This window comes from Phaenicophaeus curvirostris, chromosome 2 (assembly GCF_032191515.1).
Source record: "Phaenicophaeus curvirostris isolate KB17595 chromosome 2, BPBGC_Pcur_1.0, whole genome shotgun sequence".
NCBI classification, from domain to species: Eukaryota; Metazoa; Chordata; class Aves; order Cuculiformes; family Cuculidae; genus Phaenicophaeus; species Phaenicophaeus curvirostris.
Window position 1 is genome coordinate 50,382,952 of NC_091393.1, and position 20,815 is coordinate 50,403,766.

Below are 20,815 nucleotides of genomic sequence, written 5' to 3' on the forward strand. Positions count from 1 at the left end.
ACTGATGACAGTGCCCCAGTAAAAAACTACATCCCACAGCCTTTGGCTCCAGCTGCATGAATGCAGTCTAGATGCACTTGACAATGGTGCGTGGATGTTTTTCAGGTGGACAAGCAGGAATGTAACCACTGACATAGTTCTGGTGCCATAGACAGGTGTCCGTTGTGGTGACATGAGCATTACGATGAGCATTACACCAGTCTACCTCACTCTTACTGTAAAGTGATCTCAAATCAGTGATCAAGTAGACATTTTCAAAAGTTCAGAGGCACTTTTGTGTAAGGAAAGGAAAAAGTAAAGTCTTTGATTTTTTAAATTTTTTTTTAATAAGTTGCAGGTGATGTGATAGTAGTTATGATACTTGACAGAAATTCCAATCTGAACTTGACAGAAGGGTTTTCTTTTTAGGATTCAGTCATAATTGAAGTTTTGAAGCTAATACGCTGAACTCAGCTTAATACTCACAAAATGTCCAGTATTTACATCTACTGAAGCTTCTTCAGTATTTACATCTACTATCAGCTTCTTCAATATGCACTTTTACGTATTTCTATGACACCTCACCAGTGTTAGGTACTCTTGTCTTGAATTTTTTATGAGATCATGACGCAATGATGACAAAGGTCTTCCTACTATTATTTCCTTCTTTGACCACGCTGTAGAGTTATCTGTGCAAATCTTGGCTTCTCACCTTTCTTTTCTGCTTTGTTTCCAGAAACCGGAAGATCAACTTTAAAAAACAGGACTTGTTATGCATATATGAGGTTTTTAGATACTTCTCAATGCAGAGGAAGATGAGGCTACTTTCTTCAGGAGGCTGTATTTTAAGACATGGTTTGTGGGATAAATGTGTGGTTTAAAATTGTAATATGTACATATAAATTGTCCTAGCTTGATCTTAGAATTCAATGAAAATCTAAATGTGTCTGAATTACAAGGATTTTCTGGTCTTGAAGGACTGTTTTGATGACCTAGATAATTTAATGGGAGCCTAATACTTGTCCTGATTTCAACATAATTATCCACCTACTCTTTAAATGCTTTTCCCCTGTACACAATTGCTATAGGGCTTAGCTGTTTCAGACTACCCGCCACTGAGTTTAATTAAAATCCTCAGTAGCACAATGTACATCAAGATATTCAAAACTGTGGAGCATCTTGTCTTGTGCAAGTTCCCCAGGATGAGTTCAGATGCTGGCAGTTTCCATCCCCAAAGCTCCTTAAAATATGTGAATGTTCAGGGGAGAGGATAAGAAAAAAATGGTGGCCAGGAAGTGAAGGTTTCAGTGGTTACTGATAGAAAAGTATGTGTTAAGTTTTCAGTGCATCGCATAAGTGTTCTTCTCTTCACAATTTGTGTTCCTTTTAAGGTAATGAATATGTGTCAGCGCCTTGACAAAAATATGATACTCTTGAGAATTAACATCGACTCTTCACCTTTCCCAAAATTTCTGAGAAATGTGATGAATAAAAATAAGGATACATCTAGATGTCTTTCACAGTAGCCAGTATTATATGCAGAAAAGGGTGGCGTCTGTGGGTTTCACTTCATCAAGTCTTGCTGATGTATTGTTGATATTGTTCAGAATCCATTGACATAGGCCATTGCTTGCACAGGCAGCAATGCATTCCTGAATGTCTCCACACCCTCATCAAGAAGTCTTAAGATATCAGAGTCACCAATTTCCTCCTGCTGGGCATTTCCAAAACTCTATACACGTACAAGTGCCAATATTATAGACATTGATGCTGTTGATAAAGACAAATGTGGATAGGGCCTATAATTTAGCCAGAGGCAAACTAACAGAAAAACTGGATTTTCTGAGTAAAAAGAGAGAGAGAGAAAACCTTTGTAAATTATTAAATACTAATGAAATTAGACTTAAAGAGAAATCATGGAAATAAAATCACTTAGGTAGAGTAGTTAAACAAATAAATGGAAATGAATAGTGTGGAATGCAATTTCTTAAACTACCCTGTAGGATAAAAACATTTACTTAGAATGTAAGGTGATTTAACTTAATCTGACATTACAGTTTCAGAGAGGAATAAGTATAGAATTGGGTTAAAGTGTGTGAGAACACAGCTAGTCTGTGCAGCTTTACAACTATTTAATTAACTTAGAGAAAGATGTATGAGTGTACATTTTGGCCAGTGGTCTAAATGTAGATGTGGTTCACAGTATAAGTCTACATGGTAAGGGAATCATCTATGAAAAGCAGTTTCGTTCAAGTTCACAGCAGCAGTAGTAAATGCAACAGAAGTTTGCATTTCTTTATAAATGAATACAGGCAGAAAGAAAGAAAGGAGTGATAATAAATGAATTGAAGCTGTAATAGATACTGACAGTTTGGAATAAAAGCTAGAAAGGTGGCTATGTGCAGTAACTAAGCTATGATTTCACATCTGGTAGGTTTTATGCCAGTGCTTTTGTGACTTCTGATATCTATAAAATCCACCCTTACTCTAGCTTATTTTTTTTTCTTCACTGGAGTTAATCTAGCTATTTTATTTATGCTGATTGAATGACATTAGCTATTAAGACAAACATGAATCTGCTGGTTGAAAAGAGGACTAGAAATTATTCAGAAAGCATTTGGTGCAGTTTCCAGAAATGATCCTTTTAGTTAGAAATGCACACGTGTCCAGAGTGCCACTGGAATGGGGTAGAGATTCATAGAATCATAGAATAACCAGGTTGGAAGAGACCCACCGGATCATCAAGTCCAACCGTTCCTATCAAACACTAAACCATGCCCCTTAGCACCTTGTCCACCCGTGCCTTAGACACCTCCAGGGAAGGTGACTCAACCACCTCCCTGGGCAGCCTCTTCCAGTGCCCAATGACCCTTTCTGTGAAGAATTTTTGATTGCCACACTGAGGTACAGCATTGAGGGGAGGGAACAAGCTCTGTTTTGTTTTCCTTTGCCTTTTTTACTGCTCTGAAAAAAATGGAGGGAAAAAGTGAAATGTTTATGTTTTATCATTTATACATATACATACACACATTATATGCATAGTATTGTATGTACAATGTATGGCACTTATAGTTAATAGGAAGCAATGAATTGCATTTGAAGTTGGATAAAACCTTCATCCAAGTGAAAATGTATGTAAAATTAAAGTTTTGAAATAATATATCATATAATAAAGTGTCTGTCAAAAAAGAGGAATGTTCTATTATTTCAATTTTTCTTGAGATAGTATAATAAAGTCAACATAAATTCATCAACATTTTTGAAAACTTGTTCATCTGAAGTTTCCAGGTGTTTTTTTACGATTGTCTATCGAGGACAGAGAAGAGCAAGGCTAGGAATAAGAGAAGAGATTCCATATGAAAGAGCTTCCTGATTTCTAGCACTGACTGCCAGTGAGACTGCTCATTCATAAGCACTGAAGAAGGTAAAGTTGTCTTTTGCTTTGTTCTGTGATTGTGTTGAGTATGCCTGTAAGTAGTGTCTGTCAAATGTATTCATTGATTTGTGTGTTTGTGAATTGTGTCAAAAGTTCATGACTTCCTTAAATATCGTTAATTTCTAAGCAGGCAGTTTTTAAAAGACAACTGCAGAAACAAAACAAAAAAATCAGGTCTCTGGGGTTTTCTTCAGTTTGCAATGTGGCAGTTGAATTGCATTACTTATCTTTCAAGTATGTTATGAGGTAGTCATACGGTTTACCTACTGCAGTTTCAAATAACTGTATTTCTGGAACTCACAAAGCCTATCTGATAATTCAGCCCTGGAAAACTTCAAGCCATAAGCCAAAAATTCTCTTTTTTTTTTGGTAAAACTTCTAATTAAACCCAAACAAGTGAATCATCATAATAGAAGGCTGAAAATAATTCATTCCAATAGACGAGAGAACAGCTTACAGAAAACATTTATATGTTTGTCATTTCTCTAGTTTAAGGTTAACATTTTATTTAGTTACAGTTTATTACAATTTAAATACTGTTTTCTACACAGCTTTTATTTAACATAAAATATTCTCTCATACAAAGAAAAGTGGCTTGTGTTATGAATTATGTCTTTGGCTTTCTGTAGGCATCAAATCATTATCTACAAAACAGTCCTCTCCATTTGTACATGTCAGAAACCTGTGCATGCAAAATCAATCATGATTCCTATCACACTGCCCTGAATCATATATTTTTTAGATTACTTCAGAGCTGGGTGAGTCATAGTGCAAGACAATCACTGCAGTGTGGGAGAGTTGCACCCCATGACATCGTCTGGACGCCCTTTTTAGAACTGTTCTCACTTCTGCTTTCTCCAGTGGTTGCTATGGCTACTTCAGGTGATAGTGTCTTCTAGACAGAGTAGCAAACCTATTGAACTAATTTCAGTTTGTTTATAAGAGTCTCTTTGGTTGTCTTTTTGCATACTGTACGACCTCATAAAGAAGTAACTGCCCACAGGCATTGGTTTCTTGATATCTCTTCTGAGTGACTTCTAAAAGGGTACAAGAATTTTGCATTCACAACATAAGAAGCTTGTATTTTAACACTTGAAAACTGTGAGCTGTGTAAAATGTATTAGAGGATCTAATTATGAGAGGACTCACAGACTGAGCCATGTTGCAATTAAAAAACTGGCTGTAAATAACTGCAGCCATTGAAATAGGTGGAGATCAAATTTCAGATACATTACATGAAATTAATGTGAACTTTTAGGCATATTAGCATAAGTGGAATCAAGCCTTCCCATAGACAGTATTTACCCTATTGCATATTCTTTATGTGGTACTTTTTAAAAACAGAAAAAAACCCAGCGGTATTCACAAGTTCAGATGTTCATTGTTCCGAGTGTCTACCACTAAAGTATCCACAATTAGAAAGTCCAGTATGTAGAGCATGCTATCCTCTTACGTTATAAACCCACTAACGATAGTATTTTAATTGTGCTTTTAAAAGATTACTGGCCTTGTTCCCAGATTTCTATGGTAAGTGAGCTACTGTTCATTCACAATCATCAAATACATGTCATAAAATATTTCTATCAGTGCTGTAGACTTTTCATATTCTTATTGTATGGAACTGAGGATGTCTTGTGCACTCAACTTAAAGCCTTGTTTGCATAACATGGATTTACATGCCTTCTATTTACATCTATTTGTCTCACCCTTCATAAGTGCTTTATTTTATAATTTTTCTTGAGGAAGGCATCTTTAGGGTTTGAGATGCTGTCATTGGTTAAACCAGAGCTTGCTTTAGATAAATAGGATTTACTTTTCCTTTCAAACTTAATTACTTTTTAGAATCATGATCAATTTCCCGCCTTGCTTGCTTGAGGGGAATGACACTGTAGAAGACCCTTACACATTTGCTTTCTAATAAGCCTTTATTCAGACACTTCAGGCTATACAATCAGCCTGTTTCTCTGCACTACAGTTATGTGCCTGTATGTGTGGCTGCAGTTAGAGGCCTGCAGACTGGAATGCTGATGAAGGGGAGCAGAAGTGCTGAGGAATGAATCTGTGTTCAAGGAAAGCAATAACCTGGCTGTGAGTGTCCACAGCTCTTATTATATAAAATTTGTCTACCTTTGATGTCATCTTTTTCCTTTTTTTTTCACATAGAGATTTCATACATAATATCCTACCTGAAAGAGTTTCATTCTAGAGTTATTTCACTTATTTTAAAAATGTTGTGGAACAGGAAAGCAATCATTTTTCCTCTAATAAAAAGGCATACTAATTTGAGTGAGGTTTTTTTGTTAGAACAATCACTTTCATGTCTCAGCTTCTTGCTTGTCATCTTTGTCTGATTTAAAACAAAGTAACTTTTAAAGCATTATTTTAATTCCTATACTCACATTAATAGAAAAGCCATTTTTTCCCTAGGGAAAGCATGAAGGGCTAAGGGATAGGTGGGGGCGTTAAAGATATTCTAGTCTATCTGGAAAACAATTTAGTTTATACAGTATTTCTCCTTTAAAGTCAGCTTCTTGTCAATTTTACTTGGCATCCAGAATGATTTTCATGGTTGGACTTCTTTAAATGGACCATAAGATAACCATTTGGTAGAAGAAATAGACTTTGCATTTTCACCTGAGTGTCAGCTAAAAGAAATGGATAAAACAGAGAGGCCCATATTTAAAGGTCTCTTCTTGAACATAGGAAAACATCTGATCTTTATCCAAAGATGGTATATTGTAGACATCTTGATTTAATGTTAAAGTATAAGTAAAATTTTTTAAGTAGATAGAGTAAATGTTTCTTCAGTGTCTCTTCCAAACATATTTAAAACTACTTTCTTTATATTTGGCTAAATTCTAGCATTATGCAAAGCAAATACCAAAAACAAAGACTAAATGAAGTTAAATTTCCATTGGGATTTCCACTTAGAAACTGTAGTGCCTCGACTAATGTAATATGGGTTAAGAAAAGCCTGGGTTTGGATCTTTCCTGTAATCTATCTTGAATCTGTCCTGTAATCAGTTATTACAAAAGGATTAAAGGACAATATGACAATCTGAAGCTAAAAATAGATAATTTATTAATTACAAGGGGTTTTTTTTCCTACTGAGCCGTTTACACGAATCAAATATTTCAAAGTTGAATTTTTTATCTGTTTAACAATGAGTTTTCTATAGGTTCCCTTCAATTAATGAGTGTATTGTAACATGAAGCTTTTCTTGTTGACTTCATCTTAATTTAAATTACTGTGTGCCTCAAACCACCTGGTATGTGGTCCAAAAAGATATGACATTTCAGTCCAGGAATAGGGCGGTACCTCTGTGAAACTGGATGAGCTGCTTTGTTCTCCAGAGAAGGGTTAGGGTTGCATAACAACTTTACTAATTGTCCCTTGAAAAGCATGCCACATTCAAAGGAACAAAGAATTCTGTTGGAGGATTATGCAGAAATAGACCTTAAAGATCAAATTGACTTACTGATACAACTTGTTTTGTCCATTTATTTCCAGTGCCTGTTGATCTTCACATAGTTCCATACCTATACCTTCTTGTAACTCAAATACATAACTCCTCCATATTTCCCAACACCAGATTTATTGACATTTATGTCTGACCTTACAGTTTTTAACCCATTAGTCTCTATTGTCATTACAGTTGTGTATGTGAGATCTGGTCTCTGCTGAGAACACTGTTGCTATAAAGCAAAGAAGGATTCTAGTCCTTATATAAAAACAGAAATGGATTCTAGTCCAACAGACACATATAAACTATTGCTCATTTGGATTATAACTTTTTTTTTTTCACACACATGCAAAACCTATTAAAGGTACTCATATTTTGATTAAGAGTAAGTAGTTCTTATTTACTTTAAGGAAAACTTAACTCTTTGACTTAAAACAAATTAGTATAAAGCAAACTCAGGGATTTTTTCATGGAGGCCCTTTTTCCTAGGTTGATGCTTTCATTGGATAAATCTATGTAACTTCACAGACAGTGTAATATTGTTCCTTTCGGTGGCATTATTCAAAAAGCTTTTCCTGAAGCTGATAGTTACAATGGGTTTTGTAAAATATCATAATGAAAAAAAGAGTGGAAATATCATATTCACAGTGACAGCAGAAGAATGAACTAAAATCTCCAAAAAAAGAATGATATATGAAACATTCTTGTGATATGCACATAGCACAGAAACTTGTCTTACATTGTTTTGCCTTTGGTTCTGCCTGTGATTTTGGCCACTTTTCATTTTTATGCAAATTCTTTTGATTTCTATTAAGGTAAGTCAGGTAGACTGTAAAACCATACTGGAAATCAGTGCCAAGAAGTATTGGCTCTAGTAGTTATTGGACATCCATCAAAGACATTTAAGTCCAGTTCTAATGCAGAAAAGAAAAAATAAAAAGATTAAAAAAAAAAGAAAGAAGGAAGAAAAAAGTCTCCCAGCTTTTCAAAAAGAAGGGGCTCTTTCTTTCAATTTTTTTTAATCATTTAAATTACTGTCTTGGAACAATGGATCTTGCCATATTTTGAGAAGAAGTTAATGGAACTTGCATAAATGAAACTCCCTGACTCTATAACAGTGACTCAAGCTACCTATCACAGGAAGATTCAGATCATGAGAACCACAAGTAAATTTCTAAATCTGTAATTCTAAAATAAGTATATTGTGTTGTTGTGAATATACAGAGATATTAGGAAACACTTAAAACCAAATCAAACTCCTAGTATTTCCATTAAGTACTAGTTTTGTCTTTATTTTCATTTGCAGAGCAAATGTTTTTATTTGTCACTGGTGATTTCACTTTCACTTGTGTGACTTAGTGGGGCAAGTAGAAAGGTAAGAGGAAAGAAATCATTTTATTTCTTCAGTCTCATCACTGCAGTGTATGAATTAATCAAATTCCCATTTCCTTTTGTACAGATATTATCTGCTTAACACTACTGCTGACATTATAATTGCATAAAGATCCTTTTATAATTTTGACTCAAGTGAATGATCACCTTTCTCTGTGGTATGTACAGGAGACCAAAATGAGATCCTGAACGAGACCTTTGTCTCCATGAGATTCCATGCAAGACATTTTTTTTTAGTAAAAAGGACAGGAAAAAAATGTGAAGACCATTTGTTTTACAAGGATGTTGGAAGATTTGGCAAACTGAACAATTGTGCATCAGGAAGCTGCACATACTTACACATGTGAGTCTTGACATTTTTGGCAAATATGTTTTTATTAAATGCTATAATATAATGGAGGAAACATTGTGATAAAGTCTCTTCTTTGTAGAGTGTTTCCAATGCATTTACTTTTGTAATGTAGTAAGACTATAAATAACAGACTTTTCTTGTATGTGTATTAGTACACATCTAAATCCTCAAGTCCATAGATTTCCTTTTGTCAACATTTCTGTCACTCATCATATTTGATACACAGCCTTTTAACTTCACAATTTACAACTTTTCCAGTTGTGAGTCAAATTGTAAAATACTTCCTACAATTACAATTATACTTAAACTGTATGCCTGATGTCTTCTTCTCAGTAAGACCTGAACTTTTTATTTCTGGATAATGAGGAAGATAAATATGCATTTTTAGAGATTATTAATAAAGACAGAGGTTTACATGAAAAATAAGATTAACTTGCACATTTCTTTAATAGCAAAGGAGAAAATATTTTTGAAATTCCAATTTGTAAGTCTCTGTTGACAATTTTCAGTCTTCACATTATTTTCTGTGAAATCCCTCATAAGACATCTTTTTCCACTAACACTGTTTCTCAGCATTCAAAGTCATATCCAGATTCTGATGTTTCTGTTTATTCTGAAAAGGTCATGATTATGTTTGGGGACTGGGTGTGGGGAAAAAAAACAAAACAACAAAACGCAATGAACACCATAGATGGAATTCATGCAGGTGAACTCAAATGTTCAAAAGTTCTTAAATGTTTAAATCTCAGCCAGTCATCAGAGTTAATGGAGAGAAACAGGAACCTTTTCTGCTGAATCATTTGTTCAATTTTTATACCTATTTTAGGATGAAATTAATCATTGTCCTGAAGTTCACACGTTTCCACACACTGAATATAAAGGTTGTGTCAGACAGCTAATACTAAGACATTTAACTTTTGGACAACTGAAAATTAGGCATGATGAACTATATCTGTAATTGGTTAGAGGGAGATTTGTTTGGAACTTAAGAGCCAAAATGTGTTCATTTTTCAGTCTTCCTATAGGCTGCTGTGGGAAAGAATGGAAAAATATATCCTTCCAGTAAATTGATCAAATTGCTAAAGAATATTAACTTTAGTCTTCACAGAAATGACTAAAAGGAAACATGAAGACATAAGATGTTGACTTGTCTGAACTATTTAAATGGACTTCATTTGAGTGTAGTTTGCAATCTCCATGGCTTACACCAACAGAAACCCACAGGAGAGAAATGGTCTATCCCTAGTCATGTGATACATAAAATAGGAAACTATTTCAGACAGTGTACCAGAGGAGTATCATTTCCAGCACTTTGGAGGCACATTGTACTTTTCTTCTCAGGATTTGAATGTGGTGATTTGACAGATTTTTGTGTGTGTGCATACACATGTATACACACACGTATATATAAAGTATAGTGCCTCTGGAATTTTGGATAGTATTCTGAGACTCATGTATTACTTTGCACTGGGTTAAATTACTGGTGGCATAACATGACCATTATACTGAGGATAAAATGTGATGTTCAGGAGCCAAGTCAGTAATTTTGCTCAATACTGCAGAGTGTTGTTCCATGTGGAGATGCAGGCATTTCAGCATCCACAGATCTCTCTTACACAGTGTTAAGCAGGCTTTGACATTCTTTGATGAGGTTGAAGGGTTTAAAAAAAAAAAAGTTTTCATCAACATCTTGAATGCCACTTCAGCCTAAACCCAAAGTAAAATTGTCAGTGTGTTAGTTACGACAAATTACAAGTTGCTTTATTTTCCTTGCTTTATTTTATCATTCAAATACTTTCTATAACTACTCTTCTACATGAAAAAAAAAAAATCAATTTTTTCATCTTCTTGAAAAATTCTCAAATTTGCACATACTCTGGCTGCCAAAAGAGAACTGTCTAAATTGACCTTTGGGAAACGCAACATGAAATTTGTTGTAAATCTAAAGTCTTGAGTGTGCTTATAGAAAATACCTGAGAAGAGATGAAAATGCAGGTCTCTGGCTATGGACAGGCAGGACAAGATGCAGAGGTGTCTTGAAAGCCAGACCCACAGTGTGGGCAGGGCACAATACTATGTGGGAAATGTTCTACCTTAAAAAAGTTAAATGTTAAACATCTATTTCTGTGCTGGTCTGTGTAAACAACTAGTTATAGCACAGGGCAAAACAACAACAAAATCCACACCAGTCTTGACTGCCAATTTTTCTTTTTTTGGTGTCTGTGATATATTCCAAGCCCCTGTATGCTGTGTGATGTGCTCTTGTCTCTAGGAAAGAAGGGTAGGCATCTGGCATATGGGTTGTCAGTAGTAAAATATTTTGTAGAGAGGATACAGCTGCTTCTAGTTTAATATCTGCCAGCTGAAAGCATCTGTATCACCTAGAAAAAGCAGAAGAGAGAAAGGTTATAATTGGGCAGCATAGCAACACTGTTTCTAGTAAATAATTTGTATATCTAGACATAAATTGTAAAACTGATAAACTTGCTTTACTTATTTTCCTGAACAGAACACTTATTCTATTTTGATCTGTTCCAGAAGTCTAACTACTTGATTTCATCTTTTGTAACTAAACTCAGCAGATTGACCTAAGAAATCAAAGAGATGCCTAAGGTACTTATCTGAAATATATATTTTGTATAATCTAATTCTAGCTCTGTGATATTTTCCACCCTTCTGTACTTCTGTTGAAGGGACTTATGATGCTTCAGATCTGGGATCTTCCCCTCGGTAACCAATATATTATAAAGGACATCTGTCGTTCTCTTGATCCTAACCACTGCTAGTGGCTGCTAGCCAAACAGACATCAAAACCAGTAATTTGTCACTACCTCGTTATCCTCTCTGAATGCTGAAGAAATCCCACTCAAAGGCATATATTTGGAAGATGTGAACTAAATTGTAAAAGGAGAATTTCACATTATCGAATATTCTGCAATTGCCACATTTTCACATAATACCGTTGTCCAGGGTTAGGCAAGACTGGATCAGTTAAAGTCTTAAACATCTAAAATCTACAGGGACCTACTCTTGAGTGAGGACTGTAGAACAGTCTGTAAGATTTTTCAGCTTTATAGGAAAGGTCAGTTGCCTCAAGGTGAAATGTAAGGATCTGCAATGATGATTTCAGACCTAGACGAGACCTCAGTAGTGAAGGGTTTCCAGATGAAATCCCACCTAAAGCCGTACTCTTGGTACTTCATTAAGGGATCAGGGGAAATGTTCTTATCAGGTAACCATTCAGATGTTACAAAGATCTCCTAGAATGCAGAAGACCTGTTTTATAAGATCTGCTTGGCCATGGAGAGCACAAACCAATCTCCCCCGTGTTACAGGAAATCACATCATCTCTGAAGCAACAGTACAGTCTGAATTGGAAAGGGAGCGCTGTCCCTATTGAATTTGGATGTCTCTCTTCCTGAATGAACTTAGAAGTAGTAGGTTATTGCATATCGAGGGAAGGTTGCGTAGAAGTAAGATGATGCTAGACTTAGAGACACGAAAGTAAGAGTGCCTTCATCGCCTCCTATCCACTACCACCGTAACTTGCACTCAGCTTTATCCTGGTGGGGTCTTTCTGCAGCTGGGAGTCCCATGCATGTGCCTGTTGCTTGTTTGGTAGCTGTAGAAGTTAAATAGTCTCCTTTACCAGTGAAGCCCAGTATTTTAAAATGAAAATATAACCAGAGATTTTGGATGAGCTGGGTTATTCCACTAGATGATGCCTCCTCTCAGCTCAGGCAGGCAGATGAAATAGTTTAGTTTTGTTTTTTTCTTTTCTTTTTTTCTTCATTCTGTTTTCTTTTTTTTTGTTTTTTTTTCTTTCAATTTTTTCTTTCCTTTCTGTGAATTTTCCTTGTCTTCTATATTCTTTTAATTACGTTTTTTTTTTCCCCACTTCTGAATAGTTTCTTTAACAGTATTTTGATTTTTATAGAACACAAGATCAGCACTTAGTTGCATTCAGGTCAAACTGGTCTCACTGAGAAATTAGGACTGTTTTTACAGTCAGCAGTGTTGTTGGTAAAAGCAACAGACTCACACAGGTATTGCTATAAAAATACTTCAACTGATACAACAATGGCTTTAGCTGTATTGGTGTCTAACTGTACTACACAGACACATAACTTTTCTAGTGAAAACTCACAGCAGATTCTGATAAAGTACTGGAAGGCAGTAAGATTCAATATCTATGTGTTTTTTTGAATTTACCTCCCTCTGATAACTGCCAGCTTTGAAAATTAACAAAGAAAATGCTTTGGGTTTGCATGTTTAACTCTGAAAGCCTGTATATTTCATATCTGCTTGGGAAGCATAATATTCATGAGAAAACAAAATCATTTCTCTGCAAAGGCTAAATGGTACCAGTGATGGGTATTTTACTGGAAAGAGACACATATAGCCCTAGTGACCTGAATATTCAACATAGGGGCTATAGATTTTCTTTCTCAAAGATAAAATATTAGTTTTAATTCTAATGGGACATGCTGAAATGCAGTTAATAATATTTAATTATCTGAGCTTTGACAAGTGCATAACAAATTCGTTTTCTCCTTGCACTGCCAGTCAATCACTCTGTTCCCATAAGGCTTTCAAGGATTGATAGGCTTTAAAGTCAGGTAGTATACTACATCTTTTGGTCTGATTTCATAGCTTACACAGTTGCCAATAACTTATGTTTGACTATATTATACTTCTTGAGAACAGGTCGATTTTGTATTTCAGTAAATACACAGAAGGCAGCTCTTGCTGTCTTTGGCCAATTCCTTCCATTCCTATGCTAGAGATCATTTCTCCCTCTGTAGGGCCCACACAACTGTTGGCAGGAACCAGGCAGGAAATAGGGTCCTTGACACTGTTTTTCCTCTTTTTTTTAACCTGCATAATTTCAGTGATTCTTAGTGAAGAATGTGGTCCAGCAGCTGCTCATATTAGAGGTGGCAGCAAGCAAGCTGCACCACAGGGATAGTGAAAAGCTGTTGACAGATGAAAGATAAGAGAAATACAGGAGGGTAGGCAAGGAAAGGTTTATGTTATAGAAAATACAGCATAGAAGGTCAACCTCATGTATCTAAGTCGTCTTTTGAGGAAGAAAATGGGAAAATCAAGCTCTTTCCTTGTTCAGCTGCTCCTTAGGTTAATTGTTTTTACTGTTAAAGATGTATGACAGTTCAAGTTCAACTGATCCATATGGCGAAGCTGCTTACCAGTAGGGTAGTATTTCTGTTGATTTAAAGTTTAGGGATATTATAAGCTAATAAAAATCAATAATTTTTGAACATTCTTTTGATTATCTGAGAGATAATGTGAGGATGTATGAAACTTTAGACAGGGAAGCAAAGCAATTGATCTGTTATTCTTCAGTCAGGAACGGTTCTAGGTTGTGTCTCTGAGTTAGTGTTAATTCACTTTTGAGCACTTTCTAGCTGTTATGTCATAACGTCGTGCTGTAGTTCTATTTTATTATAGGCTTTATACTTTGTTTTTTTATTATATTCACACCAATGTTTATAATGCACAATTCATTGATAAGAGTTTAATAATGTTGTTTCAAAAGTTGCAGCTTTATGTAACTGATTACTATGTTGTGATAAAAGTAAAATATAAGCACAAAAGAGGCAGTGGAAGACGTTGCAATGTTTCCAAAGTGCCCCTAGTAATGAATAGGCATTTGAAAAAACTGAAAACAAAAGGTAAATATATAAGTATAAACATATAACGACAATTCAATCTGAGATACTATTGAAATACTTAATTTTTACTTTGACTTTTGCTACAAATTATATTGACTTTACTTAGTTTAGTACAAATCATTGCCTATCTTCTCTATTGAGTAAAGACTTATCTATATTGATATATGCTAGACTGATCATTACTAAAAATGCATTCTATAGTTTCTTAAATGATTTGGTATTTTTCAGAATGTCAATTCTTCTTTATAGACTCATGTTAAATCTTTGGATTTTAATTGTAATTCATAATAAACATTTTGAAATGTGTATCTTGAAATGTATACCTTAATTTTCATTTGGAAGGAATTTTATTTTATATTGAGTAGTAATTAAATTAGCAAACTGAAAAGGACAGGAAAATAACAATACTTTCCATAGGTCTTTGAGATTACCCTACTCTATGGCAAGACTTTTGTGGGAAAAAATTAGTTCACTGTCATACTGTTATATTTTTATTATTTTAAATAATTCTAGTTAAATTAAACTTACAGAAGCCAGTAAATTTGGTCACTTCCTGAAATCCTTTAACACTTTGCTATTACAGTCATACTGATCTTGTTACATGGGACTATCTCATTGTACATGAGTTCTGGAATATAATAAATAGCTTGAAAAAAAAAAGTCATAATTCCACTATTAAGTGGAAATTCAAATCAACATTCACAGAAGCAGAAGAACTTCCCTGATTCTCACCTGCCATCATCTTGAAATTTCATGTTCATTCTCCAAAGTACAAGCACAAGGTGTTACTTAGAAATATAATTGTTTGTATGTTAACAACATGATTTTTACCTAATCTAATTTTCAGAAGCATCTGAGCCATTGTAACAGGAATTATTTTAAAGGGCTACCAGACGCAGGGATCCAAATATTTCTAACAGTTACCAGCAAATATGCCTAATTGTACAAACTGAACAATATTTTTTTCCTTTCTGCCTTATTCCTTTATATTGGCACAGGAGCCATACAATTCTGCATCATTCAAGTATACTTTTGGTGAAAAAATGTGTCATACCCTCCCCTGTGTTCCCCCTCTACACACTATAGACAATAATATTTTAGACATCTTTCTCCAAAATATTATATGAAATTACTCTAGAAAAGGACCTTACTGATTATTTGTTATTCATCAGAACACATAGAGATTGTGGTGATTAACTCCTGGTCACACATGTGCTTGTATATCTGGGTAGTGTTTTTAAGATCTGCTTCCTCGTACCCACTCCATGTCAGCTCTGGTCTCAATCTCACTTTTCTGCAAATGCCTTTCACAGCAAAAGCATAAGTATTTGGGAAAGACAAGTAATTTTAACCTTTGCTATGGATCACCAAAGAAAGGGTTTCTGAAAAAAACAACAAAAGTTAGGTACCACATTTTTCTTCTTTATCCCATCAAGAAATTCAGTAAGATTTTGACTCCTTAATCCCTTAGGCTTTTGGTGAAAAAAAGTGATATCCCATCTCTAGTAGTTTTTAAAGCATCCAAGTTGTACAAAAGAGAAGAACTAAACAGAAGTGGAAAAGGGCTGCTCACAGAGTACCTCACTCTAATGCTAGGAACGCTGCATACTAAACATACAGTAAATTGATTAACTATCAGAATGATCTATATAAACATCCTTCATGAGTTTGGAAATTAAATGTACTTGACCATTGATCTGCCAACAGTAGCCTGGATCTTAAATATTCTGTTAGGAATTGCATGATTTAATTTGCTTGACTTGTCTTGCATATTCATATTTACCTGTACACTCTTGCAATTTATCACAGGAAAGCCATATGGCAGCCATAAACTCGAACAGTTTATGTTCAAGATTTTGCAACTTCAAACCAAAGTAAAGTAAGTTTCTATTTCATGCAGATGTATTCTTGAAGTTGTTAGGTTTCTTTCTAGGAAATGCCACATGTATTTCCCACATAATGAAGGTTTTGTCCTCTAGCTAGATGTATTGGCAAACTAAGCAGACACCTTTATATTCTGCAGCTTAAGAATTCTTTTTTACTGCTCTCTGAAATTCTATTCATACATGAAATAAAGCATATCGCCTCAGCCCTCCTCAAACAACGTATTTCCTCTTTAGGTGTCTTACTTTGAGTATGTGGGTTTTCTTGAGCAATAGCGCGCTAACAGCTTCTGATAAAATTATGCCTCTGGGAGAATAAAAATACCCTTTTCCTTGCTCTTTTGTATTTATGTTAATGTAGGTAATGTTGATTTTATACTAGTATGCCTTATGTTGTCACATTTGCAAAATAACTATGTGGACTGATTTTGTAGACTCTTCCCACACTGCGTAAAAATCATTTGGATTATCTTCCAGCCACAAAGTAATCTTTTTCATATGAGACTGTTCTTACAAGGTCTGCCAAAAATTCTTACCACAGATAAATCTTTTATATTTTTCCAGTGCCTGAGAATCATCCTTTTAGCAATCATTAAGCCTGTAAATATCCATTTTGATGATGCTTTTGGGATGCCTTTAATTCCCAAAATGTTAGACAAAATGCAAACAGAGGGTTCTGAGCATATTTTACTTCCAATTATTTGACATGATGGGCTAAAGTAGTTTACTTTTTCATTCTGATAAGATTGTTATGGTCTCTGCTAGAAGTTAAGCATGTAGTGAGTTAGCTTTTTGATGTTTTCTCTAGAATACATACTTTCTTTTCCATTTTGAGAAGCAAAATCCAGAGCAACTTTCAAATTATAACTGCCTAAAAAAGAAACAATAACACTAGAATAATACCATGAAATTTATGCTAGATTTTCTCCATGAGTTATGTTTGTTCTGGGTGGACAGATTAAGTAAAAGACTAGAAATCTACTGGAAAGTGCATTTATTTTTACTTCCTTTTTCCTACAGTTTTCTAATAAAGAAAGGTATAATACCTTTATATAAAATGTAAATTAGAAATAATGTCCCTCCTCCTATGAAGGAACCTGTAGTATTTTTAACAAGCACAAAGAACATATTTCATAAAGGATTGTTGACTCAGTACAATACGCTACACACAAAACTGTATTTGAAATATTTTAAGGTACATCTGATATCTGCTGATATGCCACATATATAATTTCCCTGCATTATCTCTGTTCATGTATTGATACTGCTCTAAACTATGCTGATGTTCCACAGTGTATACACTTTGCAAAGGATTCATCTGACCAAAGAAAGGTTTGTATTTGAAGTAGTCATTCTTGTCTTCCACGGAGATATAGCCAATCTATTTAAGGGGGCACTAAAGTAATGTGTCTCATCAATGTGTATATCTAAACCAATTAATCACGCACACTAACAGTGAATATCTTTCTTCACAGGCAACCTAATGAGTGAAGAGATGGCTTAGATAAGCTGAATCTTTCCTGTTTTGACTAGGGTTATAACTTACAGTAACTTCATCTGTCCTCTGACTTCCAGTAAGAAAACCAAATATTTGGACTGTGGAAAACAACAAAGACAACAGAAAACATGAATGTTTGGGGATGCTTCCTCATTTAGATGTTGTGAAGGATAATGAACAATGGAATTGGCCAGCAGGAATGGAATAAGTCATGTTGTTTAAATCTTCTACTGGAGAAAGTACTAAACTAGTGTTGAAAAACTTTACACTTACTTATTTATCTCTGGCTGTTGTGTACCTGGGCAAGAATGATTAACATTGGGCTGTCAAGAGTTTAAGAGAGATAAGCTCTTGCAGCTCTATAGACTCAATAACCTTCCAAATTTAGTTGGGTTTTTTTGGTTTTTTGGGTTTTTTTTGTGAGGTAAGTTTTGGATATGTGAAATTAAATTAAAGACTGAACAAGTGCCTTTGTCTTCCTTACAAATAGCACAAAGATTACTGATTCGATTTAGCATGAATACACTTCCTGTCACAGTCCAGATTACCCAAACATTGCACTGCTGAAATGCAACCCTGAATTCTTCACTGTACCAACAAAGTCCTTTTACAGTCAACTTAGAAAACACACAGATTCTAATATCTAACTGAAGTAAATGGTCTACAGTAGTCAGAGAAGAATGCTCTAATAAAAGCATGCAAATGAACATTGTCAGTACAAATGTCATGGAAGTTTGCTGTGTACAATGTGAGATTTTGTTGGAAAGATATGCAAATGTCTGAATGTGCTCAATGATAAATGATAAATTAATAAGGATGTTAATACTATTTCATTTCATAAGTCAGAATTTCTGCACGTTCTTTGTGGCATGTGGCAAGTAGAAATTACAAACTACAAACATCTTGCTATAAATGGAATAGGGACCTGATGATTTTTGTCATGAAAGCAAGTGAGACTATTTTGTGTAAGTGAAGAACAGAAAGTCTGTAGGACTGTACAGCGTGTCGAGATACAACTTAAAATAAAATACACTTCTTCTGGCCTGATTACAAGATGCATTGAACTTGTAGACAAGGACAGTAAAAAGGTTACTGTATAGGAAATACATATGGAGAATTTAAAGTACAAGGATAGAACAGCACTTTCACAGAAATCACTCTGCTGAAATTTAAAGTTTGTTAGCCAGCAGTCTTGGGGTTCTCAGCTTCATAGATTTCAACATTAAGAGAGTTAAAAAAAAAAAAGAAGCTGACAGATGGGATATTTTAAATCTTTCAGGTGATCTATCATTATGTCTGAGTTAATTAGAAGTTCTGTTGGAATAAAGGTGTGCTTCGGAATATTTTGGCATTTAATATGATGATGTGTTTTTTCATGACAAAAGGAACTTCTCTTTGTATGATATACTGTGCTCAAAAAATTATTTCAGGGCAAAATAAAATGTGTAATGAAATTTGTTTTTTTTAAATAATTCACTCAAGCAAAAGAAGATGCTAAATTATGTAAGAACACGTGTGTCTTTATCTCTTGGCAATAAATGAATGGGATTTGTAAATGAAAAAAGCATTTAGCTTGGAAAATGTTGGTCTGATTCACAAAAGCCTTTTATATCATTTGTGCAAGTGTACTTAGCCTGCTGAGAAAGTACGTTGAAAGTGATTGTGGTTACAGTTATTCTGCTGCTTATGTACTGTTTTCTAGGGCTCAGTTCAAATATGTAGACATGGCTTTGTTGTTTATTTCTGCTAATGCCAGAAAAAAATTTTTAGGCTACCTGACGCAATTCAGAGAAGTGCAGGTCTCTGCTCACTTCAGTGTTGTATCTGCTTCCATTGATAAATGTCTTAGTTGCACTAAAGCCTCTGGAAAGCAATCTTTAGGCAACTGAATTAAACTCTGTGTCTCTATGTCTCTTCCAGGAACTGAGATTTATTTCTGTGTAATGGGCCCTCCTAGAACTTAAACTGTCTGTAGACTCTCAGATCCAGATGTGGGTGGTACTCAAGATGCATATAGATTATGCTTTCTGTATACAGGAAAAAAATTACAGCCTTTCTTGGCTGACATTTCTGGTTCAGAACTGTGCCTCCCTACAAAGCTCACAAATTTTATGGATTTCAGCTGAACTTGGATTTCCAAATGCATACCTACGTTGTACTTCCCAGAAGCCAGCCTGGTCTCAGATTTAGGCCTAAAATTGAGTCTTCAAGTGACTGTGCAGTTTCTGAGTCAGAATGGTTGCAATCCTTGTATATACAGTTTGGGACATAAAATGTTTGTAATGGACAAATTTGTTTCTGAATTGTTATCCAATGAGAGGTGGCTGGTAGCCCTATGATGTATCCTGACTGACATAGTCACTGATAAAATTTTTACTGTAAGTGTAAGTCTTACTTTGCCTTGGATGTAGGTATTTTGTATTAATTTATGACAGTTCTAGAATATATCTCGGCATTTTGTTCTGACTTGGTAGCTACTTGGTAGCTACTTGGTAGCTACTTGTGATCACCGGATGCTTACTTGAATCATCGCCAATAACACAGGGAAGTAGTTAAATAGTTAGTTCTGGTGGATTTGGCTTTTTTTGTTTATTTGTTTTAATTTTCTTTTTCTAATCATCAACCTGGACTTCAGTTGCACATAATGGCTACCTCTATACTAGACAACTAAGAAGTGTTAAGGAACGTTCCTGGGCACTGGAACTTGTTTATTTACATGTTCAAATTGTTAGAAAATTTCTTGACCTTTTCTTGGCCTACAAAAACTAGAACATTGAAATAATTATCAGGTGTTGTTTGACATTAAGCAGAAAATATTCAATAGAAAACTCAGATGCTATTCTTTTCTAGACTTTGTGAAAGTTTGGTAAGAAGGACGTGGGTGCTTAGCAGGTACTGGCCTCAATGACAGTCAATAGGCTCAAGGAATTTCCCAGTTTGGAAACTGGCAAAAGCAGCTAAACATACAATGCAAACACTCTTTTACTACTGATGATTATTGATTGCAGTTTTAGAGTAATTGCATTTTAAAATTTATTTTACAGCATGATGAAAGTAGTGAAAATCATGAGGTTTGTTGTTTTGTTTGTATGTTTCTGTGCTTGCAGAACTTTTCTAT